General features: G+C 47.7%; 1 long non-coding RNA gene and 1 pseudogene across 1 annotated transcript; one reads left to right on the top strand and one right to left on the bottom strand.

The window, feature by feature from the left end:
• The first annotated feature begins 7551 nt into the window (after positions 1 to 7551).
• Positions 7552 to 24724, top strand: LOC149911634 (uncharacterized). The gene is made up of 5 exons (XR_016463074.1): positions 7552 to 8790; positions 10858 to 11152; positions 14107 to 16097; positions 16743 to 16866; positions 23593 to 24724. It is a non-coding gene; the product is annotated as an uncharacterized LOC149911634 (long non-coding RNA).
• On the bottom strand, positions 16915 to 20219 carry LOC149911635 (olfactory receptor 4M1-like; annotated as a pseudogene).
• Positions 24725 to 25233: the final 509 nt, after the last annotated feature.

Below are 25233 nucleotides of genomic sequence, written 5' to 3'. Positions count from 1 at the left end.
CTTTACTGCTTCTTTGCTTAGGTTTCCAAAGTTTATTTCATTTTTATTTTTATTTTTATTTTTATTTTTATTTTTACTTTTATTTTTATTTTATTTTTATTTTTTCCTTTGGTTTGCTTTCCGTTTTGTTGTTCTTTCTTTTCCTTGGCTTTTTGGTTTTCTTGTTTTGCTTTGCTTTTCCTACTTTCTACTTTGCTTCTTCCCTTTTATTCTCTTTGCTCCCCTTTTTAATGTATTTGGCTTTTTTTTTTTTTTTTTTTTTTTTTTTGCGTTCTCATTTAGCTGTTGTTTGCTGGCATTTTTTTTTCCCCGTCTTTGTCTGTATAAATCCTTTCATTCGCCATTGTATATTGTTGTCTTTGCTTTTTTTTTGTTTTTCCCTTTTTGGGTTTGCTTTGGATATTTTTGTTTCTTTTTTTGTTGTTGGATTTTTCTTTTTTATTATTGTTTTTCCTTTTTATCTTTTTTTCTCTTTACTGTGTCATTTTTGCCCATTTCTTTTTGCTTTTCTTTTTTTTATGCTTAGTTCTTTTTTTTCCTGTTTGTTTTTTCATTTTGTTTTTTTTTTTCTTCATTTTGTGTGTGTGTTCTATGGTAATTTTTGCATTGTGTGTTTTATTGTAACTTTTGTATTTGTGGTGTGCATTGTTGGTATTTGTATTCTGGTTTTTTTTGGTTTTGGTTTTTGATTTGTGATTTGTGCTCATTCTGGTTTCTTATTTTCTGTATTTGTGGTTTTTGTTTCGTTCCTTTTTGCTTTTTTGTTTCTATTTTATGCTTGTTTATTTTTTGCTTTTTTCTTTTTTCGTTTTTACATCTTTTTGGTTTTTTGTGCTTGTGTGTTTTTTTGTGCTTTTGTTTTTTGCTTTTCTGTTTTTTATGATTAATTTTTGCTTTTCTTTTTAATTTTTTTCTGTTTATTTGTGGTTTTTGTTTTATGCTTGTGTGTTTTTGTTGCAATTTTTGTATGTTTGGTGTTTAGTTTGGGGTTTTTTTAATTTATGTTGGTTTTGCTTTTTATTTTCTTGGTTTTTTTTTGTTTTTTTGTGTGTTTTTCTTTTCGTGCTTTTTTTTTTGTTTGTTTGTTTGTTTTTTAAATATATCATTGTGTGTGTGTGTGTGTGTTTTCATTTTTTGTCCTTTTGTTCTTTTACATGTTTTGCCTGTTTTGTCTCTTTTTGTATTCTGGGTTTTTTTTTTGAACCGTTGTTTGTTCTTTTTTTTTTTAGGTTTTCTGTTTTCTTCCCTTTTTCTTTTTTCTTTGCCTTTTTATTTAGTTTTTACTTTTCTGTTTTGGTTTGCTTTCTTTTGTTGTTGCTTAGTTTTCTTACCTGTTGTTTTTTTTCCTTTGCTTTCCACTGTTCTCTTCACTTGGGTTGGATTTTCATGGCAGTTTCTTCCTTTCCATTTCTTTTCTCTTTTTCCTGAATATTCCTTTTCATTTTATTCTTTTTTCCATTGCTTTGCTCTCCTTTGCTCTTGGTTTTCCTTCCTACCTTTCCTTTGCATGGCCTTTCATTCTGCTTGCTTTACTTAGTTCTCTTTTATTCCCTTTCTTTTTCTTTTCTGTTTCTTTTTCCGTTTACTTCCTCTTGCATTAGTTTGCTTATTTTTTTTTGTTTGAATCCTTTGCTTTGCCATGATACAGCATTGTATGTCTTTGCCTTTTCTTTCCATTCCCTTTCGTAGTTTTGCTTTGATTTTTCTTAGTCTTTTTTTTCTCCTGCCTGTTTTTCTTTCGTTTTGTTAGTTATTATTTATTTTCTGTTGGGTATTTTGTTCCCTTGGATGTCATAGGCTTTGTTTGCTTTTTTTTCCCTCAGTTTTTCCTACTGCTTTCCAATGTTTTCTCTACTTTTGTTGATTTCTTCCTTGCAGTTTCTTTCTTTCCATCGTTTTTTTTCCTATGAATATTGCTACGAATTTCTGTGGATCTGGTAACTCTTATACATGCCAGAAATGTGTCACCCTTAACACTTATCACTAACACAAAATGGCAACCACTAGCCACATCCAAAAAAGGTAGATCTTGTGCCTAATGCAAAAGGGTATCCCTGAATCCTAAACCCCAATCCAAACCTCGAAGGGCAACCATTAAACCAAACCAAAAATGGGTACCCATCACTCTTACCGCTTCTCCAACACGGTAACCCTTTACCCTTCCGTAACGGCACAACCCCGAACCCAAACTGATAACAAGCCTAACCCCAGAGAGAAACCGGTAACACAAACCCCAAACTGTTTGCCTTAACGCTTCGCCCTCAGCCAAAAGGGTGACCTTTAAAGCTGACCCGAATGCAGAACGCTTGACACGTAACCCTGAAGCAGAACCCCATCTGGGAAGCCCTAAGCCGAAAGCCGAACCCAAGAGGGTAACTCAGCACTCACCAATCACACAAACGGTAACACTTCGCCACAACCCAGAGCGGGATGAGGCTGAGCTTCTCTGCTGCCGGGGCTGCTCTGAGGCACAGGGCACGGCGAGCGGCTGCGGGCAGCGCAGCTCACAGAGGAGGTGCCTGCACCCAGCTGCCTTGGGCAGGGCCCTCCGTCCTCATGGAAACGCACTGTGACAGCATAAAGGCTCCAGGGGCCCGGCTGATGTCATCTGTGCTGTGACGTGCTCTGTGCTGGTGCTCTGCCTGGCCTGGAGCCAATGCCTCCAGCTTGTAGTTTCATGGTGTCTTAGTGTTTCTTGTGTGTTATTTTCTGTTTGCTTTTTGTTTTTTCTTTTTCTTTTTCTTTTTTTTTTTTTTTTTTTTTTTGTCAGTTGTCATCTCTGCTTTGCCATGACATTAAATCCTGTTTCTTTGGTGTTCTGTTGGTTGTGTTTCTTTATATTTTGGGATATGGATATGGGATCAATTTGGGATAGGATACGGGGGTATGGACTTGGGATTAGATGTGCACATGGAATGAATATGGTCTGGGATATGGATAGAGGATGAGATACGGGATGGGAAAAGGGGAGATGGTTATGGGATGGGCTGTAGATATGGGATGGATTTGGGATATGGGTATGGGATGGAGATGAGGGTCTGTATATGTGTTATACATATGTATATGTATAAAACATATATATATTGCCCCCACCCCATGGGAACAGTGTGGTCTGTGGTGGGGGACACACAGAAGGGCCCCCCCAGCTTTGGAATGTGACACCATGGGGGGATGTGGGGGCGCCCCCAGCTGTGGGACTGTCCCCAACTCTGGGGTGTGACACTGTCAAGGTGACATAAAAGTGTCCCCAACTTTGGGGTTCAACACTGTGGCAGTGTCCCCAATGCTGGGGTGTGACACCATTGGAGTGACAGAGAGGTGTCCCCAGCTACATGGTGTGACACTGTGGGGGTGTCCTCAACTTTGGGGTGTGACACCATTGGGGTGACACAGATTTGTTCGCAGCTTTGGGGTGTGACACTGTGGGGATGACATAGGGGAGTCCCCAACTTCAGGGCGTCACACTCTGGAGGCATCCCCAACTTTGGGGATGTGACACCGTGATGCGGTGTCCCCACTTCCCCTGGAAAGTCTTCAAGCTGCTCATGCTGTCCCCAACTTCGACAGAATGTCCCCAGGGGGGTCCTTTTGTCCCCTCTTCATGAGGATGACACCCAATGACAATGACACCCCGTCAGAGCTGTTCCACACTGATGTCACCCCTGGTCCCCTCTGGTGGTGGCACAGAGTTCACCACTGTGTGCATCCCTGTCCTCGTGACAGACGATGGTGACAGCACCAGAGGGCGCCGGTGTCACTGGGTCCGGCTGTAGGCAGGCCTGGAGGGGTGACAAAGGACAGTGTGAGGCTCAGTGACAGCACGGTGACTGTGTGGGGCCACCTGTGCCTGCCCCCATGTGGTGGTCAGAGCACAGGGAATGCTGTCACCCGAGAGATGGTGACACACAAGTGATGGTGATACAAAAGTGATGGTGACAAAAGTGACAGCCAGTGATGCGGACACTGTGCCACAGCTGTTCCACACTGAGGTCACATGCAGTCACCTTTTTAACAGTGTCACCAGAGTGATGGTAACACCCAATGACAGAGACAACAGTGACACCCAATGATGGTGACACCCCAAGGACAGTGACACTCAGTGGTACCCAGCGATGGTGACAACAGAGACACCCAAAAGCAGTGACACCCAATGATAGCGACACCTGAAGACAGTCACAATGGTGACACCCAGTGATGGTGACAGCTGTTGACGGTGAGACCCAATGACACCTGGAGGCACCCAATGACGGTGACATTCAAAGATGGTGGTAACGGTGACACCCAAGTGATGCCCACACCCAATGACACCCAATGACGGTGACAGCAGTCACCCTGTGCCCCTCTGGGTCATCTCCAGACCCTTCCAGTAGACAACAGGTCCCTTGGAACCCACCTAAGGACCCCCCAGACCCTACAAGTCCTCTCAGGGACATCCTCAGACCCTTCTGAATCCCTCTGAGGATGTCCTGGACACACCTGGGACTCCCTGGACCCCACAGGATCCTTCTGGGACATCTCCAGACCCTTCTGGATGAACCCACAGACCCCATGGATCAACATGAGGACCCCCCGGACCCGCCAAGTCCTCTCTGGAACATCCCCAAACCATTCTGGATGACTCCAGGACCATTCAGACCCTCATGAGGACTCCCTGCACCGTACCAGACTCTACTGGGACATCTTCAGATCAGACCAGTGTCTCACTCCGATTTATAGGAGGGAGAGGAGGTTCTTTTAATATCTGTATACCCGGCGTGAGATTAAGAAACAACGGTTCAAATGTTGGTCCGAACAGTTTATTACAGATCTTAATTAGGGAGATGGGGAAGGGGAGGACGGACGCTATTATGAATTATGGTAATGGGGAAGGAAAGGAGGGCGATAGAAAAGGTAGGAAAGAAGAAGCAAGGAGTCTTTATAGGAAGAAAGAGGGACATAGTCACCACCATGGATCCAGCGTGGTTCGTAGTTCAGCCTTTGATCTTCAGTAGTGGTGGGTCATCGGGCATTGTTGTTGATGGCGACGACGATGACGGTGACCATGGTGATGATGGCCCTTTTCCAATGCTTTCAAAGTGGTCGAGTCAGCTGTCTTTGGAGTGACAGCTCAAATCCAAAGTGGTTGAGTCAGCTCTCCTTGGAGTGGCAGTTTCTGGCTCTGGGATCTTAGCAGAAATTCCTTTGTTCCCACCTTCCGGGCCTTGCCAGCAGATAAGAGGGAGCAGAGATGCCCATCTGCATCCTGTTTTTCACAGGACACGATGGTATCGTTCCCCATTTTTCCCATACAAGGCTGGAGCTATTTAGTCACAGGCCAGATCTTCCGCCAGTAAGCACTTCTGAGCACTCTCTTCCAGAGGTAAGCAACTCTGGAGGAAGGGGCTTTCAAATGTTCCCAGAGGGATATCAATTGTCACACGGTAGCACCCATCTCTTGCCTCCTCAACAAATCAATCAGAGTCTTATCACAAGAAATACCTCAGGAAGCAAGCTTTGAGCCAAAAAACAAAGAAAGATTCTCACAACCAGAGACTTCTCAGTGCTCCTGGACTCCTAGTGGGAGCTTACAGATCTTTCCAGGGGCCCACGGGATCAACCTGGGGACTCTCTGGATGCCCCAGTACCACTCTGGGATAACTCCAGACCCTTCTGGATGAGTCTGGAACCCCCTGGATGCCCCCAGACCTCTCCAGGACTTCTCCTGCAGATCCTTTTGCATGATTCCAACGGGGGATAAGGGGGGTTCAGAAGGGGGTGGGAGGGGGAGAAATGAGCTAGTGAGGCTTCTGTGGGGTGGAAAGGAGGTCTGGGGATGGAGGGAGGGGTGGAGGAGGGAAACTGGAGAGTTGTGTGGAGCTTCTGTGGGGTGTAAAGGGAGTCTGGGAGGAGAGAGTGCCAGTTGGGGAGGGGGGGTAAAGAGGAGAGGCAGACCACATGAGTGGAAAGGGGTTCTGGGGGTGGAGGGAGGGGTGGGAGGGGAGAACTGGAGGTCGTGGGGGGGCTTCTATGGGACATGAAGGGGGTCCAGTTGGGGGAAATTGGGGGCCAACATAGGGGAATGCACTCCAGAGGGCAGGGAGGAGGGCATGGGGGTACAGGGGACTGTAGGGGTCAGAAAATGGGGTCAGAAGCAGGGGGAGGAAGGGAAGACAGGGGACCCTGGGGGTGCAAACAGAGGGGACTGGGGAATGGTAGGAGATTCTATGATGTGAATGGGGGAATTGGAGCAGGGGAACTTGAGGGGACAGGGAATTCTGGGGGTCAGACAGAACGGACGGGGGAGGGGGATGAATCTAGGGGAGAAAATGCGAAGACTTGGGGGGGTCGGGGGAGAGAATGGGGACACAACGGATCAGTGAGAGACAGACACGGAAGCCTGGGGGTCAGAATGGGGAACAGGGACAGACAGTGACGGAGGAACTGAGGGGACGGGTGGAAGAGGACTCCAGCGATGAGAATGGGGGAAGTGGAGGCGGGGAACGGGGGGGGAGAGCGTAAGCCCAGGGGTCAGACTGAGGGACTCGGGAGGTTGTGGGCGACCCGCGGCGGGGGGGTGGGGGGAAGGCAGTGAAACACCGTGGGTGGGGGGGAAGGGCGGGGGGCACAGGGCACCTCCCGCCGCCGAGCAGAGGCCCTGAGCAGCAGAGGACCCACGAGGCCAAGACAGGACGGCCCCAGCCCCGGTGCCCCCGGTGCCCCCGCCGCCCCCGAACACCCACTCGTAGAAGCTGAGGTGGCGCTCGGAGTCCCGGGGCTGCGCCGCGGCGCTGGAGCAGCGCGGGGCCCCGCTCCGCTTCCGCATGGCCGCGTCCTCGGGTCGCCGCGTGATGACGTCACTCCGCGGGGAGCGGGGACGGCGCGTCGCTCGAGCAACGGCCGCGCCGGGGCGCTGTCGCTATGGAGACGCCGCCGCGCATGCGCTGTCGCCGCGGGGACGGCTTCCCGCGCCGCAAGGAGGGAGGGCGCGCTGTCGCCGTGGCAGCGCGGCCTGCACGCACGGCCTGAAGCCCGAGTGGGGCTCGAGGGGCAGCGGGGGGCGAAGAAGGGTGGGGGGGGAACGGAGAGCCCTCAGGGATCTCCTGGGGAGGTGGGGGAGCGACTGGGGGAGGGCAGAGCTCCGGGGATGGCGGCTGTGAGTGGGGCTGTGGGGTGGGACATCCGCAGGGAGATGCAGCCAAACAGGGGGATGTGGGCAGAGCATGGAGGTGTGGGAAAAGGAAGACGGGCATCTGGACAACAGCGTGAGAGCCAGGCTGATAGGGAGGGAGGGAGGGAGGGAGGGAGGGAGGGAGGGAGGAATGGGAAGAAAGGGAGGGAGGGAGGGAGGGAGGGAGGAATGGGAAGAAAGGGAGGGAGGGAGGGAGGGAGGGAGGAATGGGAAGAAAGGGAGGGAGGGAGGGAGGGAGGGAGGGAGGAATGGGAAGAAAGGGAGGGAGGGAGGGAGGGAGGGAGGAATGGGAAGAGAGGGAGGGAGGGAGGGAGGAATGGGAAGAGAGGGAGGGAGGGAGGGAGGGAGGGAGGGAGGAATGGGAAGAGAGGGAGGGAGGGAGGGAAATGGAAAAAGGGGAAAAAAAGGGGACAAGGGAAAAGAAGGAAAGGAAAGGAAGAAGGAGAGAGGGGAAGAGGGGCAGAAAGGAAGAAGAAAAGGGAAAAAGTCCAGAGCTTGGCCTGGGTGGTATTGCAATGTAGAAGGGCTTCAGGTATCTTGTTAGGTGCACAAGAAGGAGTTCATGCAGCAATAAATGATATTGTGTTCATGTAGGTCAGAGTGGTAGAATTGAAGCAGATGGAGAGAAGATATGGCACCAAAGTGAAATACTGCACAACATAAGACGATGTGAGCTGAAACCAACGTGACTTCCTGGCTTCCCAAATTGCACTGGTTAAAGAAGTTATTTGTGGGGATGGTGTGTGTAATCGCTGTATGTATGCATCCTTCCTTGTAGTGTGATTGGACTGTGGAGATGTATCTCTAAGTATGAAAGGTCAAAGGTGGTGAGGATTAGGATGTGAACATCATAATCCTCAAAGGAAAAGGGGGGATTGATGTGGGGTGCTCTGTTCAGCAGTAGGGATTAGCACATCAGTTTAAGAACCAGCGCATGAGTTTAGCAAAAGGAATCCATGAGTGATCGTTCTGAAACTTTCAGCTTTAGTGGGAGAACAGCCTTGTTCCTCCTCAATAACTTTGCATGGGGACACAAATGAATACTTCTACCTTCTGCCTCCATGACTGTGCCTCACGAGAAGCACCAGAGTCCCAGTAGAATACTTTTATCTTTTGCCTCAACACGCGCGAGGACATTTTCCTCAGGTCCCACATACACTGCTAGGAAAAAGTGGCTCACTATGGCCTTATCAGCCGCTCCGCTCGGCAGCCAGTAACGTCTGAGTGCGAAAACACAATGCGCTGATGGAACTGCATGTTAAGCTCTGCAAATTGCCACAGCGCTGCGTTCCTGCCAGGGCTGCTGTCTGTGTGCAGGGATAGGATTAGGAAAGCCAAGGCACAGGTGGAGCTGAACTTGGTGTGGGATGTGAAAAATAACAAGAAGGGGTTCTACAGGTACGCAGGCAGAAGACAGGCCAAGGAGAGCGTTCCCCCTCTGATAAATGAGGACAGAGAACTGGCTTCCTCAGACATGGAAAAAGCTGAGCTGAGGTGCTCAATAAGTGTCTTGCTTCGGTCTTCATTGGTGGTCAGGCTCCTCCCCATGCCTGCCAGGACCTGAAGAGAGGAAAGTGGGACTAAAGAAGGCTTCTCTGAGAGCTGCCGCTGCACGTGCAGAGGTGAGTCCTTGGTGAACACAGACACGGCTCTTGTTCTTCTCAGCGCCTCCGTCTGTCAGAAGTGAAAGAGATTGCAGAGTCCCAAGGGAAATGGTGTCCTGTTACTACGCTCACTTTGTTTCTTTCCAGTCCTCACACCTTCTTCTACTGTCCTCTTCTGCAGTTCCTTCTTCACTGTCCTCTCTCCTCTTTCTTCATGTGCTCTTCTTTTACTGTTCTCTTCATATCACGATCTGCTCTTCTTTACTGCTCTTTTCGTTTTCTGCTCTTCTGTACTCACTTCTCTTCTGCTCTTCTCATTTGCCACTTTCCTCTCTTACCGTCTCTTGTACTTCTGCCAGACTTCCTTTCTCGCTTTTCCTCTTCAGCTTCTCTCCAACTTCTGCTTTTGTCTTCTCTGTATACGCTCTGTATACGCTAATACCTCTTTTGCTTTTCTCCTTGTCTGCTTGTTTTTCTTACCTACATCCTTTTTCTTCTTCTCTGCTCTTCTTTCTTTCTTGTCTGTTCTCCTTCTGCTCTTATCTTTCTCAGCGTCTCTTCCCTTTATTCTCTCCGCTACTGCTCATCTCTTTTGCTGTCTTGCCTGTATCCTATTGTGCTTTTCATCTTCTGCGCTTCTTCCTTACCGGTATCCTTAATTTTATCCTCTCTTCTGTTCTTTTTCTCTTCTTCTCCGTGTCCAATGCCTGCATCGCAACTCTGTCAGAATTAGTTTTGGGGTGGAAAAAGGTACCCAGATACATAGGTTTGTACAGTGGAACCTCTTACACTTTGCCTGAAAGGTGATCCAAAGGAGCCCTCAGGAACCAAGACCACAAAGGAGCTGCTTTTGAATGGAGAATTTTCCAGAGTTCCTTCCAGTCGTTGCTCAGAGGAACTGAGGTTTTTATCCTTGTATCTCTGCAGAAAAGCAGGGTGGAGGGAACACATATGGTGAGGTGCTCGGGTGAAATTGCCCTCCTTGCACAAACAGCCTGTTTGTGTCCATGTGATGCACGGTGAAGAGAAGCCTGCTGTTCTGTGAGTAAGCCTGCCAAAAGGGAGTTCTGGCCTTTTTGGCAAGTCTCTGAGGTGAGGTCTTTAGACAGGCTGGTTGTTTTGCAGGGGAAATGCCATTTCAGCTGTTTGTTGCCACGCTTGGTTGGTGCTTGTATGAAAAACATTCATCATCTAGACAAGCAGTGCTCTAGCACCAGGGAAGGGAAAAACCTCATGTACATCCAGTCTTCTCCATGAGCCTTATGTTGCCTTTCCACAGAGTCTCTAAATGCCTGTGGAAATCACGGGGGGGTGGGGGGGGCAAGGGGATGGGGAAGAGATGAGGGGCAGTTTGTGCGCATCCTGTGCCCACGGAGCAGGTATTACCTACAAAGAGCTAGGAACCCTTCACGGCATCCTGGACTTGTTTACTTTCCTTTTTGAGCGTGATGGTTTTGTAGGTACTTTGTGCATTTTAAGTAACTGTCAACTCTGCTGAGACAACAGGCGTCCTAGAGAGAGCCTCGCCGTACCCTTTTTGTTCGGGCTGTTTTATTCCCTCCTGAGATTAAAAGGGACTGTGGTCTTGCTTAGCAAAGGGAAGCGTGTGCATGCTTCCAAAGCAAAGGCAGGTAGGTGCGTGCTTGCTTAGCAAAGGCAGGTAGAGGCATGTGATGCGAAGGCAGATGGTTGCTTGTGAAGCCATGTCAGGTGGTGTGTGCGCTTCAGTGCTGGTGGGTCAGAGTTGAAGATGCACGAGCTGTGTGACAGCTCTGAGAGTGGGATGGCCAAGGAAGAAGCCTATGGTCCTAGCCCCCTGGGGAGAGAGTGAGATCACTAAAGGGAGGGAGGATTCTTAGACTCTGAGGGGTCTAGAAAGGGAGCTGAAAGGTTTGGGGCTCCCTTGCTGTGCTCTGCGCAGGCTGTGGCAGTGCTGGGGTTTATTTTGGAGTCAGTCTGAAAACAAAATGAGACAAGGGGGTTTTCTGTGCAGTTTGAAGCCCTGCAACTCTGCTGCCGGGGCTGCAGCCCAGGGTAGGCACCCTGTCCCCACAACTGCTGACCACGTTCTTTCCTTCTCTGCAGTGACCACGTCCAGCCCTACGAAGACACTTTACATCATGTCGGACACCAAAGTGTCTGCGCTGACCACGTCTGTGATGGGTGAGGCTACCTCAGTCCCTCTCAAACTGCCAGGCATCCAACCTTCCTCCTCCGCCAGCTCTCCTCCTAGCCCTGTCACCTTTGCCACCTCCCCATGTTGTGTCGTGTCATGGAGATCTGTGGTGCTGGGGCAGGCCTGAACTCCCCTCCCTGACAGCAGACGCGTTTCTGAAATCTGCTCATTTCCTCATCCTGCTGGCTCATTCTGTATTTACAGGTTTGTGTCCTTTACTTTTCTTGGATAATTTAGGACTGGTTTAAAGCAGCTGTATTTGCTATTGCCTTTGTCTGCAGTTACCCTTGTGGATGATGGTGATGGGATATACCCTTTTGGGTTAGGTTTTTATGGAAGGGGAAATGGTGGAATCACCATCCCCAGAGGTGTTCAAGGAGTGTTTAGGTGTTGTACCGAGGGATGTGATTTAGTGGGAAATGTTGGACTAGATGATCTTAGATGCTGTTTCCAACCGTGGTGATCCTATGATCCTAAGGTTTACACTTGTGGATTGTGATGAAGTGTTAGTGTTTAGTGCTAGAGCTAAGTGCTGAGGGTAACCCTTTGGGGTTAGGGTTTCATGTTACTGTTTTCTGTTAGGTTTAAAGGTTAAGGCTTAACACTTGATGTTAGTGATGGTGGGGGTGTGCCCACCTGGTTGGGGGTTTATGGCTTGTCCTTTTTGTTAGGGACAACAGCAGCACTTTTGAGATGGGAATGAGGGTTAAGCGTTAGCATTTTGGATTAGGGCTGAGGAGTATCTTTTGGGGTGAGTGTTAAGGATTAGCCTTTTAGGTTAAGGTAAAGGGTTAAGGGTTGTCCTGTGGAGTTAATGCTAAGGGATGCTGTAGTGTAAATGCTGAGACATGGCTTGAAACCTGATTTTTCACCTGGTAGAAAGGCAGGGCCAACCCAGAGCATGCAATGTTCCAGAATGACAGAAGGGGTGGAGCCAGGATCCACCCCTTCCCAGCCCTCATTGAAGGGTTGGCAGTGTAGGCAAAGGAGATCCCTGCCTACCTGAATCCTTCTGAAGATAAGCAGCTTCTTGCCTTGATTTCTGTGCCCACGGCTGTTGCCTTTGAGCAAATTCTCCCTTGCTGCAGCCTTGGACCTTGCTCCTCTGCTGTCATGGCATGAGGCCTGGCCTCATGGGGCGCAACCCTGCTGACTGATAGATGTGTTGGTTTGGTTGGGGGTGGATGCCGTAGCTAATGGCAAAACCATTTCCTTAGTGCAACTAAGGAGGTAAGTGAGAAAACAAGAGAGTCTTGAGAGGAAAGAGTGACTGATGGCAGCGCTGTACTGGAAGCAATAGAGAGGCTGACAGTGGCTGTCGGTGGCAGTAGAGCAATCCGAGTCTGTGTCTAAATGGTTCTTAGAGCTGTGTCTGTTCCTTGGAGAGGCCAAACAGTGTGGAGGTACTTGTACTCACAGTTGTTTGACTTAGGAATGAAGTGTTTCTCAGCTCATGCACCTGACAGCGTTGTGTTTACTTGTGCAGCTTTGCTTTGTGCATTGTAGAGCTGTCAGACAGATGTGGATTCATTTGCCACTCACTCAGCAGGAATGAGACTAGTAATACTTTCTGTAAATGCATTTCAGTTGAAAAAATGAGTTTGTTTTGGCTGTAGAAATGGTGTATTGGAGGGATTTTGGTGGATGTGGGCTAACAGGATAAGGATTCTATTGGCAACTGCTTTCTGTGACATGGAAAGGCTGTACTTTATTTTAGGGATGGAGCATGGGATTCTATTGACTCTTATTGAGAAAGGGGGAAATGGAAAGCCTCTGTGGGTAAGAATGTTTTGTGAGCTGTATTTTGGGTACTTTCATCTAAATAGGACTGTGTGAAAGGGTGTGTGTGATGGAGGAGAGAGAAAAGTGCCTCATGTTGACTGTAAGGAAGGCATAACGTTAGAGCAGTGGAAAGGCAAATTTAAGAAACTGTGCTTGAAAACTTGAAGTTAGTGGCTGGCTGTGCTAAAATCTTCTTCCAAAGAGTTGCTCTTCAAGTATTTCCTGCTTTCTCTCTGTGAGAAACTGACGCCAGTGGCCTTCCACTGCAGCATGGCCATGCGGAAAGGCTGGGGAAGAAGACAGAGCTGGAGAAAGCACCAAAGAGAGGTACAGATACATAACAGGCATCTGGACTTGATGCACTGTCTTTCTGCCCAGGCTTTCTGTTTCTTCATTGCTGGGACAGTTCTCTGCAGTTTGCATCCCAGCTTTCTCCCAAGTCCTGGCTGCACAAAAATGCAAGCATTCAGAGGAAAAGGAAAAAGCAGAGGAGTGGGCTTCTGAGAAAAGAGTTGAGGGGGAGCGTGAGGAGCTTGAGGCAGAGTTTCAGAAAAGTGGTGCTTTCACTTAGGATTGCTCTGAGATTTCCTTGCCCTGGGTTATGATTGAGTGTAGCTATTGGTTTCTTGGTTCCTGTGTATGCATTGTTGGTAGACAGATTAGTGTGTGGAAAACACAGCTGAGAATCCGGGACATGGTAATGTACCAAATGGACTGAACTACTGGAAGGATTGTGGGAATGAGAAGAGAACCTGGATTTCTCTTGCACAACAAGCCTGTATCAGTTGTGTCTCCTTTCACTGAGCTGAACGCACGGTGTGTGTGAAGCCTTCTGATGGGAAACCCACGGTCCCACAAAGTGGGCGTGGAAATGAAATGGAGCTGACGTGCATCTGTGTGCTGAGTCATACTGCTGAGGACAGAGAGGAGCCCCAGCTGAAAAAGCAGCTTTGGTAAGAATAGTGGTGAAAGTAGGAGTGGGTATGGAAGGTTTAGACTGCTCTTGGAGGAAAGGTGAAAGTTTCAAATGTTCTGCAGATTCAGTATGCCTTGGTGTGCCACATCTGCCTGCCCTGTCAGCACTATGTCAGGCTTTTTTTCCTTTCCTTTTTAAGGTAGGAAAAACAGTTTCTGGCTAGGAGAAGAAGAAATGCAAGTCTTCCCTGCATTGCTCCTTGGGCAGTGGGTGCTGATGAGCAGTCCTTGTATGAGAATAATGTATTGTCATTTGATCTGTCTTTCCATTCCTTCAGCAACTGGGGTGTTGATGCAGCTGCACGTATCTCCTGTTTTGTCCTGCTTTGTGTAAAAGAATAGTATAGTATGCAATCTCTGTGTGAAATTTTCTTAAAGTATTTTACTTTATTTGCCCCTAGGAAGCAATGGCTTGGAAATGATGGCAGTGTCACCCAGCAGCCCACACAGTGACCTGATGTCTCATTGCTTGCGTCTGTTAACAACCACCACGATGAGAAAAGAACGTTTGCATGGATTCTGTGCTGACTGTGTCAGTACAGCCCTTAGGAGTGGTGTGGACATGGCATGGCAGGGAGAAGGGAATTCCCTTCTGATGGGAAAGTGCCCGAGGAGTGTTGACATCCCGTGTGTTGGTGCCCCATGCCCACCCCATGCCCCAAGCACTTCTGAATGAGCAGCACAGCTTTTGTGTCATTCAGCCACCTGTGGCAGAGCAGATCAGGCTTTCTGCAGGCGTCAGCAATCATCCCATCGCTTTCTGCCTTATAAGGAGTTGAAAACCTTTTCATTTTGGAATCCTACTTCCAAGCTTAACCACCTCCAGTGAAGCAGATGTCATTTTTCTTGTATCCTTCAATTCTGAGTCCATATTCTTCCAAAAGCAAAAGAGTTTGGAGGTAACCACCAATAGTTAAGTGAGTGATTTCAGTATGTATTTCTGATCGTGACAATTACTTCAGTTTAGAGGTCACAGTTAATGTACTGTGCCTGTTTTAATTCTGACCAAGGTTGTAGTTGTAGCTGACTTCCCAAGGCTGCAGTACGTGGTGGTGACACAGCCGTGGGCTTCTGCATTTGCATTAATCCCACATTTCCTTGCAGGTCAGCTTGTGCTGGAAGTGGACGGTATCAGAGTGTGAGTGAAGGTCAGTGCAGGAGCAGCTGTTGATGGGAGTCCAGGCTAATGAACTCTGGAGCATCTCCCAGTACGGTACCGGAGGAGGCAGGAATGATGTTAAGGAGCTCCTCAGCAGGAAGGTGGCTCATCCAAATGCTTGCTGACAGTTTGAAAGCCCAGACCCTTCCAGCCTCCACCTCAGAGGCAACATCTCCTTTGTCCGATCATGCAGCACCTGAGCAAGAGGGGGACCTGAGCTGGCTACACAAGAGTCATCTTAACTTCTTTGTTATTTTACTTCAGATAACTCCATTGGGTGACCCTGCTGTTGGTTTCTTAAAATTTGGATTACGTCTGATGGAGGCCCAGAAGTGATGTGGGCACTCACAGAGGTCACAACTGTTGCTGGGGTGGGAGCGTTTGTCCCACAGCTGGTGAGCAGAGCTGGTGCTGCACGCAGAGACTGGGCTCTGGGCCTTCCTTGAGAGAGATCGCCCTGTGAGAACCCGTCAGAAGCACTGCTGCAGCACGTGCATGAGCTGGGCACAGCTCAGGCTGAGCAGGCCGAGTGGGTGAACTGGGTTTGGTGCTGGGTGGTTGCTGGGAGGTGTCTCAGAAGAAAAGCTGGGCTGGGGTGGGCCCGCTGTGTCAGCCCTTGTCCCAGCTGGTGGTGAGAGCAGGGTGGAGGCTGATGGGTGCTGCCCACTGTCACTGCTGCTCTTACCATGTGGCACAGCAGTGCTCTGGTGTGTGAGCTGGGAGGGAGAAGGACAGCCACTGTGCCTGGCTAAGGCAGAGCTGAGGTCTGTTGAACACGTGGATCGTACCAGTGCAGCTATTGTGGCTGCAGTAGGGGTGGAAGACAAAGGGAGTTTTCTTCATGACAGCAACACCAGCCACTTGCTTCAAGGTGTGTAAATGTTGAGGAGATGGAGAACACTTGCTGTCAGAAATCATGGCAGCTGTACAGAATCTAGTTGTATTTTGGGGATGGTTCTTGTAACCAGTTGATTTTAAGACACTGTGCTACTCAAGAGTCTAAAGTGCATGATAGAAGAAAGCTGGGAAAATGCTTCTCCTTACTATTTTTCACTTGCAGATTCTTTCTTTAGGGATTCTTTCCAAAAGGAGATTTTGGGGATTGAGGCAGTTGAAGAAAGAGTGAAGCCAGGGGGCAGTCCCTGTGGAGAGGACCCCAGGAACTGAGCTTCCCCACCACTGTCTCAACGAGAAGACAGACGCAGTTCCCATTCCTGCTCTGCATATGGAAAAGTATGGCTGGATTTATTTGTTTGGGTTTTCTTCCCTTCTCTCATTTTGAAGGGGAAAAGCTGGAGCAGGGGGAGCACTACTGGTCCTTTGTTACCTCCATAACCGGTTGGATTCTGCATGTGCTGCAACAGGACAGCATTGCCAGGCTCCTTAACCTGCTGGGGCAGGGTGGGAGCAAAGAGCGTGAACTGCCCTCCTGCCAGCTGCACCTAGTTATAGTTTGCCAGGTCCCTGCTGCCCTGAATTTCACCTGAAAGGTTTGTTCTAGCTGCTTGCAGTAGTAAAATTTAGGGAAGAAATGGAAGTCAAGAGCTAAGGCTCTGCACAATAACTTTGCGTGGATTGAACTGTGGCACCTGAAGACTGTTTCCTGAATAATGCTGGCATTTTGCAGGTGTGTTGGTTTAACCCACTGAACTGATGTCTGTGAGCGCCAGTCTTCTCCACCTGAACAGTAAGAAAGCTGGGATATGCCCAGAAATTGCAGCAGTTGCTGTGAATACTCTCCCAAATGTTTGTTTCCTTTAGTGGTAGCTAATGACTCAGCACTGTGATATCCTGTCTCTGGCACGATCTGGAACGCTGCATCTCTTTGCAGATGTTGGGTGCCCATTTCCATGGACCCTCCTTTCTTTCTCTCCTCAGAAGCAGCACAGTGCGGTTCCCTGCGTTAGGGAGCAGCAGCCAGCAGGCTGCCAGAATGCCAGCTGGGCCTTGCAGCGCGCAAAGGGACGTGTTGGGGATGGACCATCCTTAGCACCACGCAAAAGTGAGTCTCTTCAGTCCTCTGTCATGAAGTATGGAAGAATGCATTTTAAGTATTACTTCTGAGCGGGTGCAGGACTGTAGGGATGTCAGGTAACCATGGTGGAAGCACTGGGGAGGCCGACAGCAGCAGCTGATGGCAGCAGTGTGACAGAAGGCCGTGTATAAGTGGTGGTGCTCAGAGCTGAGTGCATTCCTGAGAAAGGCACTCTTGAATTTATGGCGTTTTCTTTCACCTAGTGATATGTAGAAAGTTAGTGAAGAAAGGAACAACAAGAACAAAAATACCCTACTGCAAGGGCAACTGCATTTGGATATTTACAGCATGCTAGAGCGTTATGTGAGAACCAAGAACTCCGTGACCTGTAGGATGCAATGTCTTCTGAGAGATTATTGGAGGACTTTGTGGACGGAGACGTGTTTAGCTCACTCTGCATCATCTACACTGCCTAAGGAAGTTACACTGCAGTAAGAAAACCATGCTCTCTGAAAGCACAGTTTCCCATTGAGAAGAATTATTTGGCTGACCACCTTGGGGTCAAACTATAAAGCGGATTACAGGGCAAGTACAAGGGGCGAGACAAAAACGCCTAAGGCATGGTTTATTACTTCTCAAAGTAGAAATTAAGAAAGGGTTAGCTGAACTTCTCCCTAGAAATGCCTGTTAGTTTTGCTGGAATCCTTAGTGACTAATTCAGACAGACATCTGTGCTGCAAATGTCTGTAACTGTATGGATAAAGTTTATGATCTGCACGTCCTGTAAAGCTATAGCTACATTGTCTTTGATTTTTACTTAACAGATTGCAATGTCTTGCCTATGCTATATGAATTGCAAAGCTTGCCTGCAAGCTGGATCATCCAGCAGCTTTCACACTCTCCCTTTGTGGAAATGTAATCAACTCATTCAATGGTGGGATCATGAATGAGTCCAACGAGAAGGCAGCATCAACAGTGAAAGTTTGACTATAAACTGAAATAATGAATTACCATGGTTGAAGCTGAACCAGTAGTCCAGTAATAGTTCTATGAAGTCTCAACACCTACCAGATACTTTCTAATGAATTTAAAAGATTCTTAATGATAACTTCATAGTGCATGAGTTGGTTCCTTTACACAGGTTGGTTCTTCCTTAACTTATTCCATACAGGTTTTAGTATCACTCTAGGGATTTTTTTGATAGAAAAGGACTTCTTGAAGGTTATCACTTGTACATTATGCTTTTACATAACGTACAGTGTGGATTTGTTCCTAAGAAAATTGCATGAACAAAACGAGGAACAAATAAACTTTCATTTATTTCTTTCAAAAATTTTTTTTTAAATATGTATTTGCTGACCAACTTCCACACGGAGCTTTTGATCTCCTTGTTACAGCATGTAGATCATGGGATTAGTCAAGGGAAGACAACCGTATGGAAAAGAAAGGTTTCCCAATGGAAACCTTTTCCATTGGGACAGCCTCAGAGGGTAGGACATATATGTAGACAGCTGGGCCAAGCATGACAAAAACTACGATGATGTGGGAAATGCAGGTGGAGGTTATTTTGTTCTTTGTTTTGGTGTGTCTGGAGCTTCAGCAAGAGGATTATGTAGGAGATGAGGAGAAGTGCAAAGCACATGACAATGACAACTCCATTGTTGAGGAACATCAGAAGTTCCGCCGTGTAAGGTCAGCACAGGCCAAGTTCGCCAACTGACGCACATCACAGACAAAGTCGTCCAGGACGTTGGGGCCACAGAAGGGGAGCTTGATGGTGAGAGCAAATAGAATGATGCCATGAATGAAGCCACCGCCCCACGAAGCTCCAGCCAGGGCACAGCATACAGTCCTGTTCACAAGCATGGTGTAGTGGAGAGGCTTGCAAATAGCAACGTAATGGTCACAGGCTATGGCCAACAGCAGGAAAGCTGCTGCTGCTCCCAGGAAGTGAAGAAACAAAGGCTGGGTCAATCAGGCCTTGTAGGAGTTGATCTTAGGATTTGAGAAAAAGTCAGCCAGCATTTTGGGTGGGGTCACAGAACAGTAGCAGATATCCAAGAATGCCAGATTAGCCAGGAAAAAATGCATGGGTGATCCCAGCTGGGAATCCCCCTGAATTGTGAGAATGATAAGGATGTTGCTTGGGAGAATTATGATGTAGAACAGGAGGAAGAAGAAGAAGGGAATTGACTGGACTTTGTGGGATTGAGACAATCCTAGCAGAATAAACTCTCTAACTACAGTTTTCATGCTCCATTTTGACTCTTGCAAGCCCTGAAAAACAGACAGCAATAAACACACAATGCCAATATGTTGCAATATTTAAGCAACTTGGGCTACGCTTAGGCTACTGAAAATGCACATCCTGTGACCGTTACCTGGTTTTATGGAGGACCACATCCCTGTATGTAAAGGAACATCAGATTTATTGGGCCATACCATACGGCAGGCCGCCATTAACCATTCTATTATTGAATGGTTTTCATCATTATATTGATTACCTGCATATAATCTCTGTCTAAGAGCAGGATGGACGGTCATTGTGGCCAATTTGGCTATTTCCAGGCCATTCACCAGAACACTTTCTGCCCCAGAATCCCATAGTCTTAATAACCAAGCCGGCACACTTTCTCTAGGTTTCTGCCTGAATCGTTGGACTAAGTCCATCAGTTCTGTTGCCGTGTACGGTTGGGCTGTTACGTGCAAGTGGGTTTGAGTGGGGGGCCACTGATCAGGCGGCACCCCTGCTGGTCTGTCCTGTACCTTTTTTGTTTTTTGAGATATAACAGGACGGACTTCTAGTGCGTCCGTCAAAATTGGGGATTCAAGATCCGATTTAGATGGTTTATTTTCCTGATCAACACAGTCCGTTGATTCAGGAGCCTGGTCATTGTTTGTTGAAATACTACGAACTTGACCTATTGGAAGACGTAGAATTGGGTTTTTTTCCTGTTAATAGGCCAAGTTCCTGTTCTAACTTTTCAATACGATCTTTTAAAAGTTCATTTTCATTCACTGAAGTATTATTCCTTATTTTGGCATTGTTTAAAGCATTTAATAGCAGCCATGCCACTGTAGAAGCAGCTAATTGTCTTTCTCTAGTGACTAATATATCTTTGCCTAGTCCCTGAAAGTAATCCGCTAGGCGATATGGGGAAACGTTTCCCACAACACTTAGGGGACCCCATTTTTCAATGATAGTTGCCAATTCATAATAAGGGGATCCCGCAAATCCTGGGATCTGCCCTGGAATTATCTTATCTAGGGGGGTAGTGTTCTCCCCCTTGAACCATTTACAGAAATTCCAAAGAAAGGACATAGTGTAAGTTTCAGTATATTCGGCTTGCCTGCCTGGCTCGCCAAGTGTATAATCAATGAAAATTATATAAAGGAATATTATAGGAATATATATATATATATATATATATATATTAAGGAATATTAATAATATTAAGATGTTATAGTAATGAAATAAGCAAGAGAGTTAGGCACAGTGAGACAAAGAGAATAAATAGAAGGCTCACCCGTGTCGTGGGCTCGCTCAGGAAAGACCAGTGGAGTGGATCTTCCGAAGAGAGAGAGAGAGATCCTTCCCCACTGGTAGTCAGCTCTTAAATGGGTCTAGGAGAGGTGCAGCCAGGCTCCACCCCTTCCTGCAGCACAGGCGAATTGCTTTCACCTGTGTTCCCAGGGCTGCCTCATTACTCGCCTCAGGTGACTAATCAGAGGTTCAGGCCGTGACTCAGCAGTTCCCATACACTGAAGTAATCTACCTGGACTTGTGCAAGGCTTTGATATGGTCTCACTCCACATCCTTATCTCTGATTTGGAGATACGTGGATTTGAAAAGTGGATTAGTAGCTGGCTGTATGATTGCAGCCTGAGGGTTGTGGTCAGCAGCTCTGTGTCCAGGTGGAGGCTAACAATAAGTGGTTATATTAAGGAATCCCTCAGGGTTCCATCTTGGGACTGCTGTTTTTAATATCTTTGTTGGTGATCAAATAAATTCTTCACTGTGGGGGCTGTCAGGCACAGGAAGAGGTCCCCCAGAAAGGTTTTGGATTGCCCCATCCTATGAGGCATTCAGGGCCAGGGTGGATGTGGCTCTGGGCAACCTGATCTACTGCATGACAACCCTTCCCATGGCAGAGGGGTTGGAACTGTATGATCTTTAATATCGCTCCAACCTAAACCAGTCTATGATTCTCTGAATCTAACTCGGTTCAGTTGGTCAATCTGGGACCCAAATAAATATCTGTATAAACATGCCAAGGCACCCTAACAGCCTAACACAAGTGCACGTGGCTGGCACAGGATGGATCCCCTTCCACCCCAGTGCAAGGAGAAAGGATGAGGAAAAGCAGACAGGTTCTCAATGCCTTTTTTACATCTGTCTTTAATAGTCAGGCCCGTTATTCTCAGGGTACTCAGCCCCCTGAACTGGAAGACAGGGTGGGGAGCAGAATAAACTCTCCACAATTCAGAATAAAACAGCACGTGACCTGCTGCTCCACCCGGGCTGTCACACATCCGTGGGATTGGACTGGATCCACCTGAGGGTACTGAGGCAGTTGGTGGACGTGGCATCCTAGCAGCCCTAATCAATCAGGGAGTTCCCAGGTGACCAAATACTTGCTAATGTGGTGCCCATCTACAATAAGGATCATCCTGATGTCCTCCTATGACTACATGCCCACCTGGTGGATGAGATGCTGTGGGTGGAAGCTACCTGGACTGGAGCAAAGCCTCTGACACCGCCTCCTGTAGCATTCTCCTGGAGAAGCTGGCAGTCCATGGCTGGGATGGGTACACTCTTTGCTGAGTAAAAAACTGCTAGGAGGGCCAGGCCCAGAGAGATCCAGATGGAGTCCAGTTCTGAGAGGCGTTCCTCAGGGGTCGGCGCTGCAGCCTGTCCTGTTCAGTGTACTCACTGACGAGTCGGATGAGGGAATTGGGTGCACCCTCAGTAAGTTTGCAGATGACACCAAGTTAGGAGGAAGCGTCCCACAGACGGACTGAGATAGGCTGAATGACTGCGCTGACTGCAACTGCATGAGCTTTAAGAACGTCAAGAGCTGAGTGCTGCTTTTCGGCTACAGAAACCCCAGGCACCGTCACTACAGGCTTGGGGCAGAGCGGCTGTAAGGCTGCACGGACGAAAAGGGTCTGGGGTGCTGGTGACAGCCGGCAGTGCCCTCCAGTGGCCAAGGAGCCCAATGGCAGCCTGAAATGGGGCAGTCAGGAGCGGGGATGCGATCGTCGCTGTGATTTGCCAGTGGCCCCAGGGGATCTAAATTGCTAGCGGTTGTCCTTGTCCCATCAACTGCAGCCCAGCCCAGCCCAGCCGCTCCCTACAAGAAGACATGGCGGCCCTGGAGTGTATCCACAGAGGGGCACCAAAGCTGGGAGGGGTCTGGAGCGCAAGACTTAACGGGGAGTGGGAGAGGGAGCTGGGATGGTTCCGTGTGGAGAAGAGGAGGCTCAGGGCAGACCTTATCGCTCCGTCCAGCTACCTGGAGGGAGGTTACAGTGAGATGGGACCTCTTCTCCCAGGTAAATAGCAATAGGACTACGGGGAATGGCCTCACATTGCACCATGGGAGGTTCAGATTGGATAGTAAGAAAAGTTTCTCCCAGAAGGGGTGGTGAGGCATTGGCACAGGCTGCCCAGGGAAGCGGTGGAGTCTCTGGAGGTGTGTAAGGAAAGGGTAGCTGTGGTACTTCAGGACAGGGTTTGTTGGGCAGTGTTGGTGGCAGGTGGATGGTTAGACTGGATGAGCTTTCCAACCTTAATGATTCCGTGATTCTCCTCTCAGTACCTTACGTTCGCAGAAGTAGCACTAAATATACCATGGATCTTTCTAAAGTGCAGAAGGTTACAGTGAGCTGTGTCTGTTCCATAATGTTCTTTCATTGGCTCTGGAGCATCGTTCTCCAATTGATGTGGATCCAGGGTGGATCCAGGGTGTCCCTTAAGGAGACCTGCATAGGCAGGAAGAGCAGTTGCTTAATCTGACACTGCATGGACAACGTGACTGCCCATCTCCCCAGCCCTGTCTGCTTAATGCCACCTGGCACTTGCCTTGCTTTTCCTTACATCAGACTTCTCTTCTAAAGTCTGCACTGAATGTTTCAGATCCTTTGTAGCAGCTGCCACCTGCTCTCCTCAGAGGACACGGGTGCAGAAGGGTTTCTCTTACCTTTAAACAAAGAACAGTAAGCGTAACAAAGCGTAACACAGGTTACCAAGAAATAGAACGTACTCCTCAGCTGTATGCCTCCACTGAAGTTCTCTTTCCCAAAAGATGACTGTACAAGAAATACATAGATAGGAAATGATAAATATTAATATGAAAGGCATATTAATTAAACAGTAAGCTGGCTAAGGACACAGTGAGACAAACTGCTAAGGAGGGACAAACATTAGCTCCCTGAAACTCAAAGAACTGCACTCATTAAAAGGGCTATAAATGATCAGAGATTAAGGGGAGAGGAAATTGGGATAACAATAGAAACTGCAAAGGTTGAGACAGGCAGCTGGAAAGGTGGCTTCCAACGTGGTCAGCCTAATCAGGGCAGGTGGAAATACCTGTAAAATGAGGGCAGTTACATGCACAGAATGAGAGAGAGTTGTCAGTGCAAGAACAGCGGAAGATTGGTATTTCTTTCCATACAGTGAATATCCATCCTGAAAGGTCACGTTTTCTCATGATAGAAATTCCACTTATTGTGTGCGTGTTTCACTGACAGGATTGAACCAGGGCAGCTCATGAGGAGGTGCTGAGTGTTTGAAAAACACTGAAGATGACTTCAGGTTTTCAAGCAGAGCTCCACCGTGTGACCACAAGCAGCCGGTGCCATCTCGAGAGGCCCTGGTGTTCCTGAGGTACCTGCCTGGGACTAACAGTTGTCAGAGAGAACCTGCAGGAGACCAGAGCCCTTTGGGACTGCAGATGGAGCCTGGAAGGAGAGCCCCAAGGGATCTGATTGCTAGCAGTTGTCTTTGTCCCTGTACTGCAGCCCAGCCCGGCACTAAATCCTCCCCCCCACAATAAGACAGTGGATCGTTGGGGATGATCCACAGTTGAAGTGGCCACTGGAATCCAAGAAACTCTTCCTGGTTCTTAGTAGATATCCAGATATCCACGAAACATGCTGGATTATCTGTGGCAAACTCAGACTGAAAGAGTCGAGTGCAGGTCACGCCAAGTAACTGTGGTAGAATCCATTATTTGGGGAGAACATCTCCTTCCAGCTAGGGAAGTTAAGTGGAACAGTGTGAAAAGATCCATCCGGCCAATCCTCTGAGTAAGGGAAAATCAAATGTATTGTGCTATAGTGGCAGAAGGCAAACATTATTGGACTGTGCCTCAATTTACTAAAAGCTGTCTAATCCACTTAACCCATGAGCAAAAACAAATGGTCTAAGCGGAGTGAAGGACACTGATTTGTGACGTAACATGAGGAAGACAGTAGATTGCTGATGTAAGAACTGTCATGCTTGTGCCCTGACCAGTGCTGATTATGCTGGAGTAAAAGCCTCAGGCCAGCACCAGTGTACCGAAGGCCCAGGGGAATGACTGCAGATTGACTTTGCAGGACTCCAGCCCACGACAGCTCAGAGCAACAAATGCATCTTGGTATTAGTAGTTCCTTTTTGCAACGGGGCAGTAGCCATTTATCCCTTCACAAATGCCAGTGCTGAGAAACCAAAGGCTCTACAATATCGTTCATATAACTCTATGTGTAGAGAAAATGGCTTTGATCCAAAAAGCTAATAGTATAGACAGATAACAGAGAAGGCAGAATACCAGAAGGCATGCCACAACAGCAAAACGACACATCAGTGACAATGAGCTTGTCTTTCTCTGTTTATTTCAAATGTGTTTTTTTCTCTCTTCTGCATTGATTGCCATATTGTAGAAAGGATTGAAGGGAATAAAAAGCTAAATATATTAGAATATATAGAATATATAGATAGATAGATAATATATAGATATAGATAGATAATATAGATAATATAGATAGATAATATAGATAGATAATATAGATAGATAATATAGATAATATATAGAATATATATATTAGTCGGGAAGAAAATGAATGTAAGCAACCTCAAAAACACTTATTTATTTTTTGCATAAGCTTGACTTAGTAAAAGGTGCTCCTTTTCTGTAGGTATGAAACAACTGATACACCAGGAAATTTTGGCTGACCTCCCCAGATCACAGCCTTTAAAGGGATCATTAATTGCAATGGAGAAAGATTTTGGTGGGCTACGTCAAGGGGAAAATGAAAAAGCTTTGTTAGGATTATAAAGCACCAGGACTACAGCACCCTCTTATGGCTTCAATTCAAATGCACTGGGTGCCCTACCACTGGCTGGGAGAG

Source organism: Phasianus colchicus, unplaced genomic scaffold (assembly GCF_987193195.1).
Source record: "Phasianus colchicus unplaced genomic scaffold, bPhaCol1.hap1.1 HAP1_SCAFFOLD_73, whole genome shotgun sequence".
Lineage (NCBI taxonomy): Eukaryota > Metazoa > Chordata > Aves > Galliformes > Phasianidae > Phasianus > Phasianus colchicus.
Note: the sequence above shows the minus strand (reverse complement) of the source record. Positions and strands in the feature narration are given on the sequence as shown.